General features: G+C 39.5%; 1 protein-coding gene across 2 annotated transcripts in view; it reads right to left on the reverse strand.

The window, feature by feature from the left end:
• Positions 1–19,812, reverse strand: part of CPNE4 (copine 4) — a 243,803-nt gene that overhangs the window by 199,495 nt on the left and 24,496 nt on the right. Inside the window, exon 1 of one of the 2 annotated variants that reach the window (XM_035549705.2) lies at positions 2,783–2,843. The exons of the other annotated variant lie outside the window; for it this stretch is intronic. The gene's annotated coding sequence lies outside the window, so the exon portion shown is untranslated. Of the gene's footprint in view, positions 1–2,782; positions 2,844–19,812 lie in introns of those variants that run through there. 2 annotated transcript variants of the gene reach the window in all.

Here is a 19,812-nt window from a genome sequence, read left to right on the forward strand (position 1 = left end):
ACCATAGCATTTTTACAGCATCGGGGTTTCTGTAACCTGTTACATTGACCGATCTTACTATGAAGTATTTTTTCCTTATGTCTATTCAAAATTCCCTTGTTGCTTGCTGTAGCTGTGACTGTTGCCTCGTGGCCTTTCTCTGTGTACCTCTGGAAACTTACTTCTCACTATCATTCAGTACTATCTTAAAACATGAAAATTCAATTACTTATCTTTGACCACACTCTCAGACTCCTGATTATCAGCCACATCTCTAATCACTATACAAGAGTCTCCTCCTATCAGTATTAAAAACTAATTCTGGTCAATGTCAACTGCCATGTAAATTGCTACAGAAGTTTAAATGATCACAGCTAATACAGACAAAATGCCAGCTGTCAAAATTAATTTGAATATAATTTTTTGTATAACGAGAAGTCAATAGGTTAGGTAGACCCCTCCACAGGGTAGCTTGTGCAATTAAGAATACAATTTTTCCTCTCTCCCTTTGATTCTGACTCATACAACAATTAATGAGGATTATATAAAGTTACAGCTACCAAAGTTTGAAAGATACCTTTGCAAAATGAGCAATAATAAACTCAGCAAGCAAGGAGTATCTAGAGAATCCACAGCAGTGCTATGGTGAACGATGAGACAGATCTGATAGTGTAAGTAATTTACTTGGACAGAAGGGGAGAAGGTTCAGAACAATGTGCCAGCAGTGTAAATGGAAATATACACACACTGACAGTTCAAAAGGACTCATTACCATAGAACCAGCTGGTTCAGTTATAAGGGGATAACGGAAAGTCACAGAAAAGAAATTGAGACGTCTAAGGTATGACAGAACAATGTACAGAGTTGTGCTGCACCTATACAAATGACTTCATTTCAGTTAAGGGAAGGAAAAACCCCACAAGACCTGAAGCACTGGGACGTATTTGAATGTGCTCCTTCCTGGATGCCCTGAGTAGTCCCCACTGAAGTCAAACTGACTTGATGCAATGCAAATGATCTATCAGAGTCAGTAGCTAAAATACATGTATTCTGTACAAATTAATCTAGGATTCTCCCTTGTTCCTTTATGACACAGCTAACACCACCCGTCACCTCTTCCTTCTCAATATTCTCACTGCCTTCCCACTTACACTGTTGTACTATGCAGGAAAAAACTAAAAATCATTAACATGAAAGACAGAAGACTGAACAGATAGGAGAACAGAGTAACTTCCCCAGGGATAAATGAAGACAAAAGCAGTCCTCCGCTACAGAAAAACAGTACTGATGTGTTTTTTTTTTAGTGGACAAGTGGCAGAGACTTTTACAGAATTAACAAAAGTCCACATTATTTACATTCACTGTATTTATATCAGTCACCAGCTATCTGCCTCTCCCATGACAAGGCTAGCTCACACAGGGCTTTTGTGTTGTTTATAAAATGGCATCTTCTAAGACAGTGTAGTGTCTTAATGTGGTAATTGAGTAGATCTTGTTTGGAACAGTGTAGAAGCCAGAGAGAAGACAGACTCATCTGTATCTTGACACACTAACAGCTAGCCCCTCAGTTGGATTCTTACTCTCAGTCTTGTTTCTTTAACCCATCCAAATCCTTCACTTACAACTCAATACTGTCAAACAAAAGCATTAAACGGCCCCAGTGTTCCTCTTCCAAATCATGAAACTGGTATATTGTATCTCAGAAAACAAAAGAAAGTGGATTCATTCTTAATTTCCCTTCCATTTTCAAAGCCATTAGAGCTGATGTTCTACAGCCCTTTCCCACAGCTATAAAAGTTAAACATGATTTTAAAAAGTAAAGGAAAAATGTCAGAAGAGTCCAGGCTGTCCTCTAACAGGACTCCATGAGCTGAGGATTCATGAGCAGTACTGAATAACGTGAAAACCCAGTGAAATTCAGGCTGCCAAGTAACTGATTTGCCTATTAGCTTGGCTATTGGGTCTCAGATTTCTGCCGCATTACTACTGAGATGGTGCCTGAAGCACAGCTAGCTGAAAGCATAGGGACTAGGCTTGATACATGGAAAAACTCTGGACCACTGGATGCAGCTAAAATACCATACTGAGGAGTTTCACAAAAATCTATCCTCGTATATGCAAACCACTGGGTCTAGACTGTAAATAACTGCACGTGTGGTTTGTGAATGTGACATGTAAAGACAGTAAAAATCACACAAAAAAGTTACTGAATCTTTCTCTCTAATGAATTACTTTAAAGCTGTCCTATCGTATGAAACATATGACTGCTTATCTCTAAAAGTTATTATGATTTTCTTATTCTTGCCAATTTACTTTTCTGCTTGTACTCTGTGATATCTCTGACGAAACAGGCAAAAAAATGTTTACTCGTTCTGGAGATATATGTTTTTTAAACATGCTATGCTGCTTTTTTTTTTCTTTTTTTAAAGAAAAAACAGCTCTCTGAGTTAGGTATTAAATGGAAAACAAAACTGTTTGGCTTAAGAGCTCTGAAGCCTTCCAATATGGTTACTTATCTGAGAATCTTAAATAATTAAGCTCAATTGATATTCCACTATACTTTCAGAGAAAGATTAGTCTGGAACAAAAATCAAATAATCCCACCACTCCAAGTTGTAGTAGTTACAATTCTGCTATCAAATAACCCTAGCTAAGAGCCTTCAGAACATATTTAAGCCAAAATACTTAAAAAATTAGCCAGTTCTGAACAACAAGAAAGATTAATACTTTACCATTTTAGTCCTCCCATTATCTTCTATGCATACATAAAATACATTTGAAATGGTAATTACCCACTACCCACCTTGCAAAAAAACACTGGCTCTCAGCTACAGGGAAATGCAGCAGCAAGTTGTGTTCCGCAGTTATACTCGATTACACTGAAGTATGTATATACACACATATAAGGCTTGGAAGAATTTATCCATTTACAGATGTAACATATTGCAAACTGCTCATTTTCCGCAACAGATGGCTCTAACGGCTTTTCCTGTAGCAGAAAAAAAAAAAAGAAAAAAAAAAAAAGATCCTACAAGAGAAGCTGCTTTCCGCTGCTAATCCAAAGATAGGAACATCAAAAACAGTGAGGGAGAATTTCCCATGCCCCATTCAGCTTCTGCACTTGCAAGCAAACAGAAGGTATACTTACTGCACTTTGGCTTAGGCCTTCTTAGCAGAAAGAAACCAAATTTATCCACTAAAGAGGAGTGTACCCTGCACCACACTGAGCCCAAAACCAGGACAGACCTCTAAAGTCAAATTGCTCCATCCATTAGGACAGGGGCTGAAGAAAGGCAACACCTGATAGTAGTGCAAGGAGTCGCTCTCTCACTTCATGTAGCTCCCCAACATGCTTGATCCCTTTTTCAGCACCAGCCAGAGCTCCTGTGGGCTCCAAGGACTCAGCTACCCAAGCAGAAGCCTGCCCACCCTTTGGGCCTGCAGGGCAGTGGCCACCTCTGTGTGCAGAGTAGCTCCTGCCCTCAGCGCACTTCTCTTTTGATGGGGGTTCAGTGACAACAGGTCATGCTCATACCACTATTTTAAGTTAGTCAAGTAAGCCTTTCTCACCTTCTTGTTCTTTACTTTGTGTTTTCATTTCGAGATCTGTGATCAAATGTTTGAAGAGTCACCCGTGTGACTTAGGCCAAGCACACACTGCTGCAGTCTTGGCTAAATCAGCCAGGGGTACAATCACATTGCATCTCCAACTGTGGGCACCAGCAAATCCTAAAGGAGAAGCAAGTCTACCAGCCAAATTGTATTTATTTTGGAATTGTTCATTTCTTTCCTAGATTAATTTCTACACAGGCTTTCCTCTGTAGAGCTATACCTGCATCCCTAGTAGGAGTGCCTTGCAATCCCAGTACCACCATACTGTGATAGACTCAGTCTCTGAAGAAGCCAATAGCTGGTTTTGGTATCAAATTGACTCATAAAAGAATTGCAGCATGCTGTCAGCTCCAACTTCTGTCAGTGCCAAAGACGCCACTGGTGCCAGTGCCTCACCATTCCTCTACTGGCACGTCGACGCTGCACAGGAGCAGTGCTCTACAGAGCTACCAAAGTTATGTCCTGACTAACATGGTGAGACATGGCACGGACTCACATAGAACCTAACCTGGGCCCTGGAAGCAACACAGCTTTGTCAGCAATGTTATAGTGGAACTACTTACTCCTGACACAATGCCAAGGATTTGGCTTAACATTACTTTTGAAAACAAGTTCTACAAATCCAAGCCACCAAGTGTTTTCAAATGTTCCCCTCCCTCAGGAATTTTTGGGACTTGGTAAACATCATTGTTAATGACTAATACAGATGAAAAGCAAAATAGTTGCAGTGTCTTTTATAAAGCTTCCTTCAACACAGGATTAAGAGTTTCTAAAAGGAACCTGTAAATATACACAGGAGTTCTGTCTTCCTTGTGAAATCTGAAAGTCAACATCAATCATTGTTAGCATACGCTAGCACCAAAAGCATAGAACAATTCAGCTTTGCTGGCTATTACAGAGTTTGGAGATGGAGGAAATGGGTTCTCTATTCCTAAATAATGCACATAAAAAGTAAAATGCAATGAGGACTCGTATCAATGGTACTGACAGAAGTCCTACCGCCAACCACCATGCTCTAAGAAGAGCACGACATCCCGGCTGATCTTGACATCCCTACTTGATAGGACGGTATTCCCTTAAGTTCACATTAAGTGAGCAATACCCCTATGTTCTGGGCACATTGCACAGGACTTCACCTACATTCATATGTCTATAAATGACAAATTTATACAAAGTGTAATAAAGTACATAAACCACACAGTGTAGCTGCAAGTTAAAACGACAGAGAGAAAACAACACCAATACCCCAGCAGTGATGGCACTTAAATTAGAAGAGATACAAGAGGCTGGTATTGAAGTCCCAGTCATATGTTTCCACTTCAGAAATGTAACAGTTCTGGTCTGACTTTCTAAGATATGGTGTTGTATGAATCGAAGGATTAATTAAAAAGGCATTCCTAGGCTCTCTCTCCCCAAACCTGTAAAACCAATAATTCCACACACCACCACCACCACCCCCCAATGCTTTGTTGAAACTCATCTGCCACTGCAGAATATATGAGGGTAAGAAATTTCACTCATCAGTCCTCAGTTCTTCAAAACATTATTTTATATCAAGGACAAGAGGTAAAATAAGGTAAGTGGATCCACCACAGAAAAAGCCCACTGAATTCTACTAAAGAATTTACCTTTATTTTTAAGGGAATAGGCAACACAGTGTTGTTTTGCTGACCTGTTGGTCTCTGTTCCATTGTTTAAGTCTGTACTTTATGTGAATTGCATTTGAGGAGTGTAAGTTTTTTACTGGGTCAAAACAAAGTGCCTTGAAAAAAGAAAATGCATACTATTTAAAATCTGCAAGTCATTTGCTACTGCACTATCAGAGCAATAAGAGACCCCAAAGTGTGCACAAGTTTAGTTCTGAAGTGAGCATATACCTCTAGACATATGGTTTAAATACATGCTCAAATTTCACTATGATGATAGCACTCACCACACTGGACACTAATTCCACTAGATTCTTTACTCCTGGACAGAATGAGTCAATGCCTAATAAATATTTCACAGTGAAAACAAACACTCTCAGAAACTGAGAGCAGAATATTACATGAGCTTGAAGGCTATATTGTAAGATAATATATAAAACCTGAAGTTTTCTGTAGAGAAAGCATGATTGTGATTGCTCTCCAAACAGAAATTTATCAACTCTCACACACTGTTTATTAAAAGACAGATACAAAGCATCAAGGAGATTACATAGGCAAGCAATAGCACCATGATATAACAAGTCCATTTTTAAACAGTGGTAGAAGACCTATGAAGATAATCTTCACCCTAAACATAAATCGCAGCAGCATAAGTGAAGCACTGAGGAAAGAAAACAAGCATTTTACTCAAGAGTAGCTTAGGTCAATGTCCAAGTTGCTGGTTTGTTTGAAGCATCAAAAATAGTTGCAAGTTTTATAAGCCTAAGTACAAGAGCTGTCAAAACTTCACTCAGAAGTTATGCTTACAGTTTTGGTGAAAAATAAGGGTGTGAAGGCAAAGTGCAAGATCTGGTTGTGCCTGTCAGTCCCTCCACACTTGTTTCACACCCTGCAATTGACCAAGAAGAACTTGTACTGACCTGTTCTTGGCCTCACCACCAAGAGACAGAAACATTAACATGAGCCTGCCCATGCTTCTTGTGGAGAGACTGACGTTGCCAAAGAGCAAAGACTAGAAGCCCATGAAGTAGCCCCAGTAGACATTCCATGAAGCCAAAAAAGACAGCTGCTAACTAAACTGGGTTCCAAGCATCTACGAGAGCTGCCAAGAACTAAAGAAAACACAAAATTGAGAACACACTAACCACCTGATCATTGCTCAGAGCACAAAGTGATCTTTTCCCTAGCCAAGTATATCTGGATTTTAACTTCAAGTAGGATAGTCATCAGGCTCTATACCTTTATACTCTTAAAATTAGGAGTGAGCATGTTCACAGTAACCAAAGCAACAGGCAATACCAACAGGTGACACCTTGATTACTCTTTGAATACTCCAAATACACGAGACATTTAAAATGTCCTCTGTGTTTATTTGTCTTACCCCTGATCTGCATTAATCCAGTAGAAATAGGTCCAATAATCAGAGACAGATTTTTTTCATAACTTTTTAACAAATGGTGCCATCATAATTTTATAAAACTATTTGTCTAATGCATGAACATGCCTCAGTCTATCCAAATGTCAGGGTATCCAGACAAAAAGGCTTTTATGAGTATGGAACCAGCGATCTTAAATTTCTGTTCCTATTCAGTTGCAGATGACTTGTTTTTTATTTTCTTTTCTATTGACAGCAACCCCCATAGGTAAAGTGATTGGAGTGGAGAACACCATCCCCACACACGTGAAAGCTAAGAGAGCATGGCTCACAGTGAATGCACAATCTCACAGTATCAAATTTATAGTCTCAGTGATAGATCTTTAAATGTTTCTTCATATAGATCTGCATAATCAAATCCTGTCCTGGATACCTATGGAAAAGATGTACTAAGAAGTTCTAAAACATTCTGAAAATATACACCCTTTTTAAAGCCTCTTGCCATTTTCAGTCATAAGCACTGTCTGCCAATTACAAACCTTATAGCAATTCAGATCTGACCTGCTGAATGATGTATGACATTCGTTATGCTGTGGAGCCCAGATGTAAATTTTACCTGTAATTTCTGCCCTCTACAAAAAACTGTTATACAATAACCAGGTGCTTGACTGCTAGTGCACTAAGTCTGTAATGAGATCGAATACACAGTCACACCATTTAGTGTACTAAACTGCTCCAACTTTGGAGTAAATACATCAGCAAAGACTAAGCTGGAATATTAAGTTACAGTAATACATCAAAGTAAGATGGTAATTTGCTGATATGTTACAAGAAAATTATTTCTATATTTCACTGAAGAATTCTTCAAATGATTCACTTGTGTAATATGTTATTAAATGAAGCACATAAAGAGAGCCATCTTAAACATTAACTTAATTGAAGGTAGAAATAGCAAGGACAAAGATTTAATACTTACTGGAGGAAAACTCCAGTTGTTTTCACAAGGTTCTTACCATAAGCTGGAAAGTCTGGCACAGAAGTGCATTTCCTAGCTGAGTTATCCTTTCAGCAGGATTTTAATTTTCCCCTTTTCAGGAACGTGGGCATTTTACAACATGTTAAGAAAACTGTTTCAGTCAAGCGATTACAGCAGCATTTCTTATTTAGTTGATACTGCTGATATGGAGCTTCAGCTTGCCTTTTCCATTCACCTCCTTTTTCAGCTTCTGGTCAGCTGTGTTCTTTCCATCTACAGCAAGTACTTTACTACCATCTTTTCCACCTTTCTGTCAAGATTATGCTTCCAAGTGAGATAGTCCTAACAAAAAAATCTAAGAGCAGGTTCAATATACCTACATCATGTTAGACAATGATACCCCAAAGGAGCTCTTTAATTCTCAACCACTGACACTTCAACATCTGACAAGTTGCTCTATTGCTAAAGTCAAATTGTACTAGGTCTTCAATACAGTTAATGGAGGAAAATTGTCTCAAAAGAGTAATTTAGGTTGAAAGGTAGCTCTTTGGGTCCCTTTTCCAAGCCCTAGAAAGCAGGTCCAGTCAGAGCAGGCTGCTCACAGCCCTGTCCAGGTGAGTATCTCCAAGGAAAAAGATCCTCAAACCTCTCAGCCTCTGCTGCACTGTTTAACTGCTGTCTCTGTGAATAATTTATTTTAATTCCTCTTGTTGCAACTTTTGCCTTTCCACTCATTCTGTATCTCCAGGAAGAATCTGGCTCCATCTTTGCTAGGTTCTCCTATATAGAACTGATGACAGCACTAAGACCACTACCCCTTAGCTTCTTCTCTTAACACTTCAGTTTGTTCTCAGGTCCTTCCAGGACTTCCTGTGACTTTATAGACTTATTTAACTTATGTGTATCAGAAAAAGTTCTGATTAACTCAAATAAAGCAATTTAGGACAAAGAAATAAAAAGATGACTGCCATTTTCTGCATGTTAACAGCATAAGACAAGAGTTTAATTACTTTAAGCAAACAGCATACACCAGCTTCACCAACACTAAATTATGCCTGACCAATCTGGTGGCCTTCTAGGTTGGAGTGACTGCAGCAGTTGACAAGGGAAGACGGAACCATGTCATCTACCTGGACTTCTGTAAGGCCTTTGACACGGTCCCACATGACATCCTGATCTCTAAATTGGAGAGAAATGGATTAGATGGATGGACCATTCATTGGATAAGAAATCGGCTTGAAGGCTGCACTCTGAGAGTGGTGGTCAATGGCTCCATGGCCAGGTCAAGGCCAGTGACAAGTGGTGTCCCTCAGGGGTCTGTCCTGGGTCTGGTACAGTTTAATAACTTTATCAATGACATAGACAGGATCGAGTGCACCCTCAGCAAGTTTGCAGATGACACCAAGCTGAGTGGTGCAGTTGATACAACAGAAAAAAGGGACGGCACCCAAAGGGACCTGGACAAGCTGGAGAAGTGGCCCCATGTGAACCTAATGGGGTTCAACAAGGCCAAGTGCAAGGTGTTGTACCTATGTCAGGACAATCCCAGACATGAGGACAGACTGGGAGAAGAACTCATCGAGAGCAGCCCTGCAGAGAAGGACTTGGGGGTTCTGGTGGACAAAAAGCTTGACACGAGCCAGCAGCGTGTGCTTGCAGCCCCGAAGGCCAACTGCGTCCTGGGCTGCATCAACAGAGGGGTGGCCAGCAGGGGAGGGAGGTGATTGTCCCCCTCTGCTCTGCCCTTGTGAGGTCCCACTTGGAGTGCTGCGTCCAGGTCTGTGGCCCCCAGTACCAGAAGGATGTGGGGCTGTTAGAGTGAGTCCAGAGGAGGGCCACAAAGATGATCAGAGGGCTGGAGCACCTCTCCTATGAAGAAAGGCTGAGAGCGCTGGGGATGTTCAGCCTGAAAATGAGAAGTCTCAGGGGTGACTTTACTGCAGCTTTTCAATACTTAAAGGGGGCTTATAAAAAAATGAAGAGATACTTTTTGCTTGGACAGACAGTGATAGGATAAGGGGGAATGGCTTTAAGTAAAAGAGGGGAGATTTAGGTTAGATGTTAGGAGGAAATTCTTCACTCAGAGGGTGGTGAGGCACTGGAACAGGTCACCCAGAGAAGCTGTGGATGCCCCATCCCTGGAGGTGTTCAAGGCCAGGTTGTACAAGGCCCTGGGCAACCAGATATAGTGGATGGCATCCCTGCTCATGTCAAAGAGGCTAGAACTGTATCATCTTTAAGGTCCCTTGCAAACTAAGCTGTTCTATGATTCTGTGAAGTGGAGCTGCATCCATAAATGGCTTTACAGAAAGCAATTTACAATATGTGAAAACTTCAGCTGGTCATACCCCATGAACAAAACAGCTAGCTCTTGAACATCTCATTAACACATTGCCTACGGAGTAACTATTAATACAGAGACAAACATCTTTTATGGGGGTGGATTACTTCCCATGCATTCCTTTAAGGGACACGCAAGAAAGGTAAAACAAATCATGTGAGTTTAGCCTGGGTTGTTATAATGATATTTCTGAGTAGAAAGGTGGATTAGTAGAATACGGTGATAATAAAGAGGACTGCTTGAAACCTCATCTTTTACTCCTCGGTATTTCTGAATTCCTGAATAACTCCTTCCAGTCAGTGAACATGTTTGAACTCAGACATATGGTGTCTGGAGATTTTCCCCCTACTCAAAATTTTGCTCAGTAAAAGACTGCATTAGAAAAAAAATAAATAAATAAACTTGCTTTTACCTTCCAGTTGTTTAAAATGGATTATAGTTTCTCTATATTTAAATTGCTTAATTTAAATTGCTGTGCAAGTTAAAAGGCATTCATCTTTCCTGTTTCCTCATCTTATCTATTTGCTGCCCTTTACAATTAGTATTTCTTATTGCAGTGAAACTTAGCAGTTTGCTAGAAAAATTACTGCTTTACTTTCTACCTCATGTTCTAAATGAGAACACTTCAAATCTGCCCATTATACAAAATTGTTTAGGAAAATCCAAAAGAAGTCTGGAAACAAATAGGTTGGTACAGACTCTAATAAAGGCTCTTAGTTCTGTTATTAATGTCATGGCTTTCTTAATTGCCAGACAGGTTGTAATTTTTCAGTTTGCTGTAACCTGCATGTCTGATAAATGCAAGCCTTGCCTTTCCTTAGTAGTAAAAAGCAATAACCAAAAAGTCAGCTCAGAGCAGGTGGTGTATTTTCCTCTAGCCTTATCACCAGTATTCTCATCTTTGATTTCTTATCTTTGAACTCTCTTGTTTTTGTATTCTTTTCAAAACAATAGCCTCAGACTCCCCTAAGAGCAAGATAAAAGCTCCAAGCCATTAAAACTTATTTTCCCCATCTAAAACTAGAGAATTAATTCTATCTTTAGAACTATATAAAAGGTCACACAGAAGTTTTGTGCCCCAAAAAAATGGAAAATGCTTCCTCAAAAACTGCTTGCTTACTGATTTCAGTTACTACTTACTGCTTTCAGTAACAAATTGTATTTCTGTTTACACTAAGTTTAGTCTAACAAAGGACAAAAGGCCACAAAATTTGACTGCATGAAAATTCAAAATATTTTGCCCAAATATCAGTCCATTCCCCCACAGTACTCAAGCATTTCAATTTTGGCCATGAAATAATAATCGTATTTAAACCACTTTAATTGCAGTGGTATATTTCAGGAAATGCTAATCTTTTATTGATAATGACACAAAGGCAAGGAACATTTGATATTGTTCCTTAAACACTCACAGGCTCTAGCCCTATTCTGTCATTCTGGTATCTTTTTCATTCACAATACAAACCCACAAATTTGTATTAGTTATCAAATATCAAACAACATGTAAAACTGCATTACTTAACTAACAACTAGCAGCTAATAAGCTTACATGAGAACAAAACCAAATGTTTATGGGGAAAAGAGAAATCATGTCAATCTAGCCTGGCTTAGTTGGATGTCTGACCTTACTTTACCTGGTACTAAACTGGCAAGTACTGACAATTGCATCACCAAGATCAGGACCTGCCATCAAAAGACACTGAGAAGCACTTCCTTGTACTTAAAAGTACAATACATTTTGTTCTAAGAGGCTAAAAGAGGCTACCCAAAGTGTAAGCTAATTTAAACTACCCCATGCAGACCACCAGGCAGCACCTCAGCTTCTCAACAGTACATCCCTGCATGTACAAAAACCTCACATCCGCAAACAGCAAATAACTGAAAGACCACACTGTTTCTCACCTTTCCCCTTTCCTCACAGGGAGCACAGACCGGTCCTGCTTCTGTCCTTGTCTGGCACTGTTGGAAACCATTTATGGCTTCTTCACTGCTATGCATTTATTTATTTTTAAACACCATTCTACTCTCTGCCCACAATATACTTTCCAGTCATCTGCTTTCTGCTTTATTTTCCTTTCCCACTCTTCTCTGTAAGAATGTCCCATCACACACAGCTGTCATTCAAGGTCAAACCACACAGAGGCAGATGAATCCCTTAGATAATTAAGTTTGGCTTGATAAAGCTCTGTGACTATCTGAACTGAAACATTTGGGTAATGTAATTCATGGCAGAAAGGGTATGGAAAATAGGAGCTATGAATCAGCTAGTGGTTTGTTGCACTTTAAAACTATCAGCGCTTACTTATGACTGTCCAGTTAATTTCTGCTATTGCTCAAATAAGCAAGACCACAAATGCACATTATAGTCATGCCTGTGAGTATGGGCTGTACTGGTGACCCAGAAGGAGAAAGCAGCACCTCTGGCTGGTTCTCTCCCTCCTGATCATGGGGACTCAAGATGGACATCCATTCTGCAAACTACATTTTAAAATAAGGGAAAATATGCTCAGTGGGTAGGCAGGTTCCACAGGGCACTTGTTTTGCCATAGCACTTTGTGCTTATCCAACCACCTTTGGGATTTCCTACGCTCCTCCAACCATAGATCAAGAGATTGTTTAGGTACAAATTACTGCATTGTCTCCAAGTTCACTAATTCCAAGTCAAAACATGAAGCAATGAAGCTCATTCACCAACAAAAAAAAGATGCCGGTCTTTCCAAATAACAGAAAGTAAGAATAAAACCCTTTCCCCCCTTTTTATCTTCAAATAAATAAATGAACCCACCCTACTCACATTTCAGAGCAGATATTATGGGGCCTGAATGCTCAGCTGCTGTGACATGAAATAAGAGGGCTACTCTTTTTCCAGCAGCCGATGTTCTGGCTTAAACAGAATACTTGGGGTACTCATTTTTTCCTCTGCTACCAACACAATAGCAATACCCACACACTTTTCTCTTTGGTTAGAAAAGAAGTATACAGCACAATCTACAGTTTATCTTGCTGATAATCAACACAGATCAACTGCTTCCCTTTTGGAATGACAGGGACGTTTGCATATGACCAATCCCACAATCAACCCACAGTAAAACTGACCACTGTCAAAATCCTGACAGCTCCAGAGCCTGAAGCTTAGATCTGATAAAGGCAGTATTTGTGCCAAAGGCACTTTGTGGAAGAAGAAAATACAAAATACCCAAACACACTTTTTAATGCATTTAGCTCTGTTATTTTAAGGTGTTTATGGGGACAACTGTTGGCACTGTGGCTACAGCACAGTTGAGGAGAGCCACAAAAGCCAAGAGATGGGAAAGGACTCAGACCATTATGAGCTGCAGTTCTCATGAAACCCTTTTCAAAAACAGTATACCTGCGACTTTCCCTTTGTATTTATTTTCCTTTACCAAACTTATCTGCCCCTTCTGTCCCATCTCCATGTTGGCCATCTTCCCTATCGTTTTTGGCAGCAATGCGATGTCACATTATCAGCCTTGGACAGCTGAACCTGCTGCTCTAGAAAGAGACTTTATGGATAAGAGGCAGACTGCAGAGGACACACTGTGGCACCGAAGCTCTCTGCCTCCAGTAAGAACAGGTGCTCTTTGAGTTGTGATACGGTTAATTCAGCTGGCAAGAGAAAAAAAGAGTAGATCTGGACCACTGAATCAACCATATCCAGTAAGCTTCCCTGAACAAAGCCTGAAGCCTGCTCCAAAAAGGGTGATAATTACTATAGACCATAATTACACCAGGCCCACCTATCCTCTCTCTGCAGTTCCCTTTCAAAGCAGCAAGCGACTAAACTTTATTAGAGTAGGCATTTTCTATGCCACTCAGAGAAAATCCTCTTTTCATGAGATTTTGGTCACATACGGTCAAACCAGAAAGAAGCATCACCCACTTCTGGTCACAAGTATGCACACACACAAAAAAAGGAAATCGATATGTATTGAGGAATGTTGTTTGCTGCCTAAATTTTATTGAACAGCAAATACACTGAGCACATTACCGCCTTCTTCATGGACATTCAGCAAACACAGGGAGCAAGACAAAAATCCATTACATAAAGTATCGTTTCAAAACTATTTGCTCAGTTTAAATCTTTTTATGGCTCCAGAGTGGCATTTCCCCAGTGTTTCTGCAGGATTCTAGTGCAGTTCTCCAAGCCAGAGCCTTTTCCCATTTCCCAAGGCATTCCAGCAACTTATGTGATAGTACTACCCCTAGCACAACTGCTACACACTGAGAAAGGAGATCAGATCCTTACAGTAAGCCTTCAACATATTTATATATGGAAGTGGTACTTTTGTGTCAAAGGAAAGACCTGCTTTCAGTAACTGTTTTTCAGCCAGATCAAAATAAGTTTATGCTATTTTCTTTTCATGTTAGCATTCCTTGACTGAAAGATAAGCAATACATCTACGTAGATTTCCAAAACCCCTAAAATGTTCTCCAGTGATATCACAATGAAGTATTGTGAATCTTCCATCACAATTACACACAGCTTGCGCTACGAACTGCTTTGTTCTTTGTAACTCCCTTGATTATAAAAGTAATTGAATTTTCACCTAATTTTAGATCCTTTAAAACACTGTAAATTGCATTACTGGATTGGAACATAAATCTTTACTGGTCAGGGTATTTTTCCACCTAAGGAGAAGTCTAATAAATTGCATCATGGATCACACTTGAGCAGTGAAGCATTCAGATAAATATTTAAAAAACTTTGTTTTATATCATTTAGTGTCAGGGGGGAAGAAAAATCTTTCAAAAGTGACTGAGCTGCACTGAAGCAGTTGTTCTACATGTCTTCCCAGCAATTAGGTCATTGGAAAAGGAAGAAATTCCATTCCAAATTTTGTCTTAATTTGGAGCCTGCTCCAAAACCTACTGGAGTGAATGTGAAGATGCCATTTACTTCAAAGGGTAGTGGAGTCCCTGTAGACACATGATTTTGCCTCATTTGATCTTTGGAGCTGGAAAGCTATGTAGTGGCTCATCACAAACCCATATGCTCTCAAAAAGAATGATAAGGTTGCCACCTAAAATTGCAAAGGCCTTTCTGTTGCAGGACTGTCACAAAATAAAAATGGTACATGATCACTTCATAAATGTTGTAACACACACAGATAGAAAGTTCAATTAAGTTCACAAGACTTTTTTTCCCCCTGCCATTTCCTGATCCTCAAGTGCTTGGCTTTGCTTTTAAAAGGGAAAGCTGCATGAAGTATGCAAGATTTATTTTGAAAGCAAACCATAAGCAGTCTATCCATTCCAACAAACACTTGGTGGAACCAAACTTTTATAGACATCAACAAGACAGAGGGTTTTTGCTGCACAGATATCTGCCGTTCAAACTAAAGTAAAATGTGACAGCAGCAGTCTGCTTTCCTCAGCTGTAGACCACAGCAAAGTAAAGGCTGTGATGAAACACAGCCTGTGGCAGTTGTCTCTGTATGAAGAAGCTTTGCTTGTTCACTTCCAGTTCCTGTCACATGGGAGAACAGATTACTATATGATTATGTTTGCTGGCATAGGCATATAGTACTCGGATTTTTGTAGCAAGTACACTAAATACAAAAGTTCTTGTGCCCAAAAGAGCAGCAGAGGTGATGGGAGGGCAGCACTTGGTTAACAAATATATATATATTTTTTTCCATTGGAAGCTCCCCTCTGAATAGATGTAGAATATCTGGGAGAAACAGAAACCTCAGGTCCCATTACAGACTGTAGCGCAGCTACACACTGCTCCTTTATTCATTCTTCCAGCACAGTTTTCTACAACCTCTGCCTATCTTGTCACTTTTCTACCCTACGCTCAGTCACTATCTCTGACCTTCACTCAGGCTAAGGCCACCAATCTTCTACCACATTTCCTTGTTCAAGTGCTTGCCTGAAGAGCTTCCTATCCTACTCTGGTCTCCCTACCACAACACTTCTTTACTTGTTTGGGGGTGGAGGGTGGTATTGGTTGGTTGGCTTTAAAAAAAATTTCTTTTTTTTTTAAAAAAAACTTCTTTGCCTCTTGCTCCCCTCACCCATATCCAAACCTTCTTGCTCAGGAGGTTCTCCCTATCATCCTCCTAAACAACTCTAAGTCTGTATTTCTCTTAGCTCAGTCCTCCTCCTTACCACCCTGATGCACTGCACCAGTCTGCTGTCACCTCCTCATCTGGACTCCCCAAACCCAACCAAGTAGTTGTCCGGCCCATCCAATTACCTTGTCTAAACTATAGCTCTCCTTCCCTTCCACCACAGGCAAGAAACATGTTTGTTTCTTTTCACAAACACACCTCTCGCTCCTTTCTGCCAGAAGAGTAGAGACCAACTTGAAGAGAGGCTTGGATGCTAGGGAATGGCCATTACATGCAAAACCTGACCTAACCTGACCCTGTAGGCTGAAGTGTGTTGAGTGGCTCTGAAATAGACACACTTGCATCCCGGTGAGAAATCAGAGCTATGAGATACCTTGGCAGATTCAGCAAACGTTCAGATTTAATGGATTTCAATCTAGTTTATAGTAGTTCTTATATACACCTATTTTTGGCCGATATTCTTTGGAACAGAAGACTGAAACTGACAAATTTCAATTCCCTCATCCACAACACAGAAAACCTAGTTTTGTTCAAAGACAACTGTAATTATTTAAAAATATAAAAACGTTATTTTCTTGGAACCTTGCTGAGGGATGTTTTGTCACTCCTTTGCAGTTAGTTGGTTGCACATGACATGGAACACAAATTGCAACAAAAAAGTTTATCAAAGTCCGTAAGTAATTGAGACTGGAGTATGTTAGTGCAAACTATCGGACAACCATAATAAAACCTGGCACTATGCTCTTTCCTTTAATGTAAAGGGATACAAAGCTGTGTCTCAGCTGTCTCAGGAGCATAAGTACTGAAGACAATACAGTGTTATGGTATCTGCAGCAAGAAAAGCATCCATTCTGAAGAAAACAAATTACCATCAGATTATGCCAACACTGAGATTTCTTTCCCCTCACTCAACATAGCAGAAGATAACCAACCCTCTAGAGCTTTTCATTCTTTAAAATAACATTTAAACTAACTTTCAGCATCCATCAAGATGAACTTCTGCTGACATTACTGCCTGAAATAATTTCATGTGATTCATCAATTTGCACAGGACACTGTGAAAGGCTCCCCACATTCTTAAGAAATCAAGTGCTTAATTTAATCCATGTGCCTTTTTTTTTTTTTTCTTTATTATTCATTTAACTGTGAGAACAGAGGGTTGCAGGTCTGGAGTTATTTATAGACACTGAAGCAGAGAACAGGACAGAAGTCGCTTGCCATGTTTATTTTGCTGGGGAAACTCAATGCCTGCATGAAGTGAGAAAGCTAACAAGATACTAACAAAACAAAATCCCAACCCAGTTAAGCAATCACATTATATAAGAACACTGGACCACCTAATGGTTTTCTGTAAGGGCAGCTGGCAGCTCAATCAGTACCTTTCAATCCAGTTCACACACTTATCAACTGGAAAGCACTGAGTGATCAATTGGTCCCAACAGGGCACATATCAGATCAAACAGTAGTGATAGGAGCTATCTAAACCTCTCACAGTTGTGGCGTAACTCAATAAATCTTTTTTATGTTAAGGTGTTTGACAGTTAGACTTCTTTACAAAAGTAGAAAGGAGCAGTTCAAATAGTTACCATCATGGAGGTTTCGCCCCGGCAATACCATCCCTGCTGAAGAGCTGGCCAAGAGGATAGACACCTTAATCATTCACTAAGTGAGATGTAATATTAGTTCTCAAAGCTATGTCACATCATTCGTTGAAAAGACCACGGCAAGAGGAGATTTTTTTAAAAAAAGTGATTTGTTTGTTAGATGCTGTTATTTTTTTCCCCTTAGTATTACATTTCACCCATTACATTCATCAATAAGCTTAGCAGGACACTGCCTGACATTTTAAAAAATGCAATCAATTATGAAAAGTCATGCTGTTTGAGAAAAATGTAACCCACACTGAAAATACAAATTTAGTAACTCTCTCCAAGCTTTTAAGTTAATCTTATTATTATCCACATTGAAATAATGTCCAGAGGCACCAGACCATTGTGTAAGTCACAGCAGAGTAAATCTGTAGGGGGAAAAAAAATGCCTTGACGTTATCTAAAGTTTTCTGATGGACATATCTGAAATCCAGTCTTTCAGCCACGGGTGTTCATTCAGTACCCTCCATTTCCAGTCACTGAAGAACAAGTGGAATTCTCAAGGCAACTCCTCCCACAAATGAAAACCGATAGAGCTTACTTTGACTGCCACGGGCCAGTCTTCTTGCACAAAAATCAAAGCGAGCACATTCTTGGATGTTCCAGATCCCCTTTCCCAGCAGCTGGGAGGGACTCTCCAGTTCTAGATCTCTCAGGGGTGGCAATGAGCAAAATGATGAGCAAATCCACATACAGAGAGAATGGGAAAGGACAGATACCATTTCGGGGAACCATATAATTCCTTTTCCTTTTGAAACCCTTTGGGAACCTTATCTCTTCTCACACAAAGACGAGGTTATTTCTTTTTAATTGTGCACAAAGAGCAGAACATGAAGTAAAATAATTTATAACTTAAAGTCTGTAGACCTGCTACAGTATGTAGCCATACACCCATACTTACCATATTGTATTCCATAAGATCAGCTGTTTTAGATGTTAGACAGTGTTAGCAGCTACCTTCACCTGAGGTGTTGGAGCCTTATCAGCACAACTATGGCCAGTTTTAAACCTTCAGTATACAAACAAGTCTTGCTTAGAAGAATCTAATTGCAGTCTCTTTATTGCTCACCTAAGGCATTTATTGCACTTGATAAGCTATGAAGAAGGGCAGCCAGATTGATCCCAGGATTATAGGATGGGAACTAATGGGAACTGTTATAAAATTTTAATATATGCCATCTTCCAGACAAAAGGAGACTCCGAGGGGAACTGACCTTTGAGTGCAGAAACCTTAATAACATGTCAACAGTGGGTTTACTTTTTCAATACAAAAGTGAATGACAAAACCAAGGAGATCATACTATAGTTGCACTGTATAGAAATAACTCTCAAAGGAGAGGTTTATGCTAGACTTAAGTGAATTTACTGGTTATATAAAGACTAAAAGAACACAGCGCCAAAAAAAAATGCTGATTTGGTTGCCATTGATTTTAAGCAGATCTGTGCCAAACAGCACCAGCTATGAAAATAGCTCTGTAAGCGTCATCTCATCTTAACTTCTGATTATACTCCCACAGTATTGACACTCTTTTTAGCAGCACAGTCCTCCTTCAATTTGTACCTTTCCATTCACGATCACTATTATGAAAAAAATAAAAACCAAAAAACAGTCTGCTCTAAATAAGCAGTACATTCTTTACAAAATAGAATTTCATGGAAAACAAAATTATCTGAGATTAAATTTACCAAACGTTTTTGGTGAGAAAAAAAAAGAGAAAAAAAGAAAAAAAAAGAGGTGGAGAGTCAGAATAACTTAAAATTGCAAGGGAGGTCATCTCATCAAGCCCAAGGGAAGAAATATTTAAGAAGTCTAAAACCCTAATTTTAAAATTTCAGAACCATTTTGTAGGTGAAGCAGTCTGCAATTGAAGCCATGTTTGTTTTCTAAATTTGCTTTTAAAAATACGCATGGAAAATTGGTACTTTCAAATGGATCCTTTCCTATTTTACCCCAACTGTTCTGGAAACATTCAGCAGCATTCATCATTGCCCACCATCTCTTGATTACGTGGCTCTACCCAGACTCACATCCACAATGGGTTTAATCCACAATGGGTTTTATTCTTTCCACAAGAACAGATTTAAATTCTCTTACACATTCAATGATAGGAATGGTATAAAAAAAAAAAAAAAAAAAGA

The sequence above is a fragment of the Cygnus atratus genome, chromosome 2 (genome assembly GCF_013377495.2).
Source record: "Cygnus atratus isolate AKBS03 ecotype Queensland, Australia chromosome 2, CAtr_DNAZoo_HiC_assembly, whole genome shotgun sequence".
In the NCBI taxonomy this organism is placed as follows: Eukaryota; Metazoa; Chordata; class Aves; order Anseriformes; family Anatidae; genus Cygnus; species Cygnus atratus.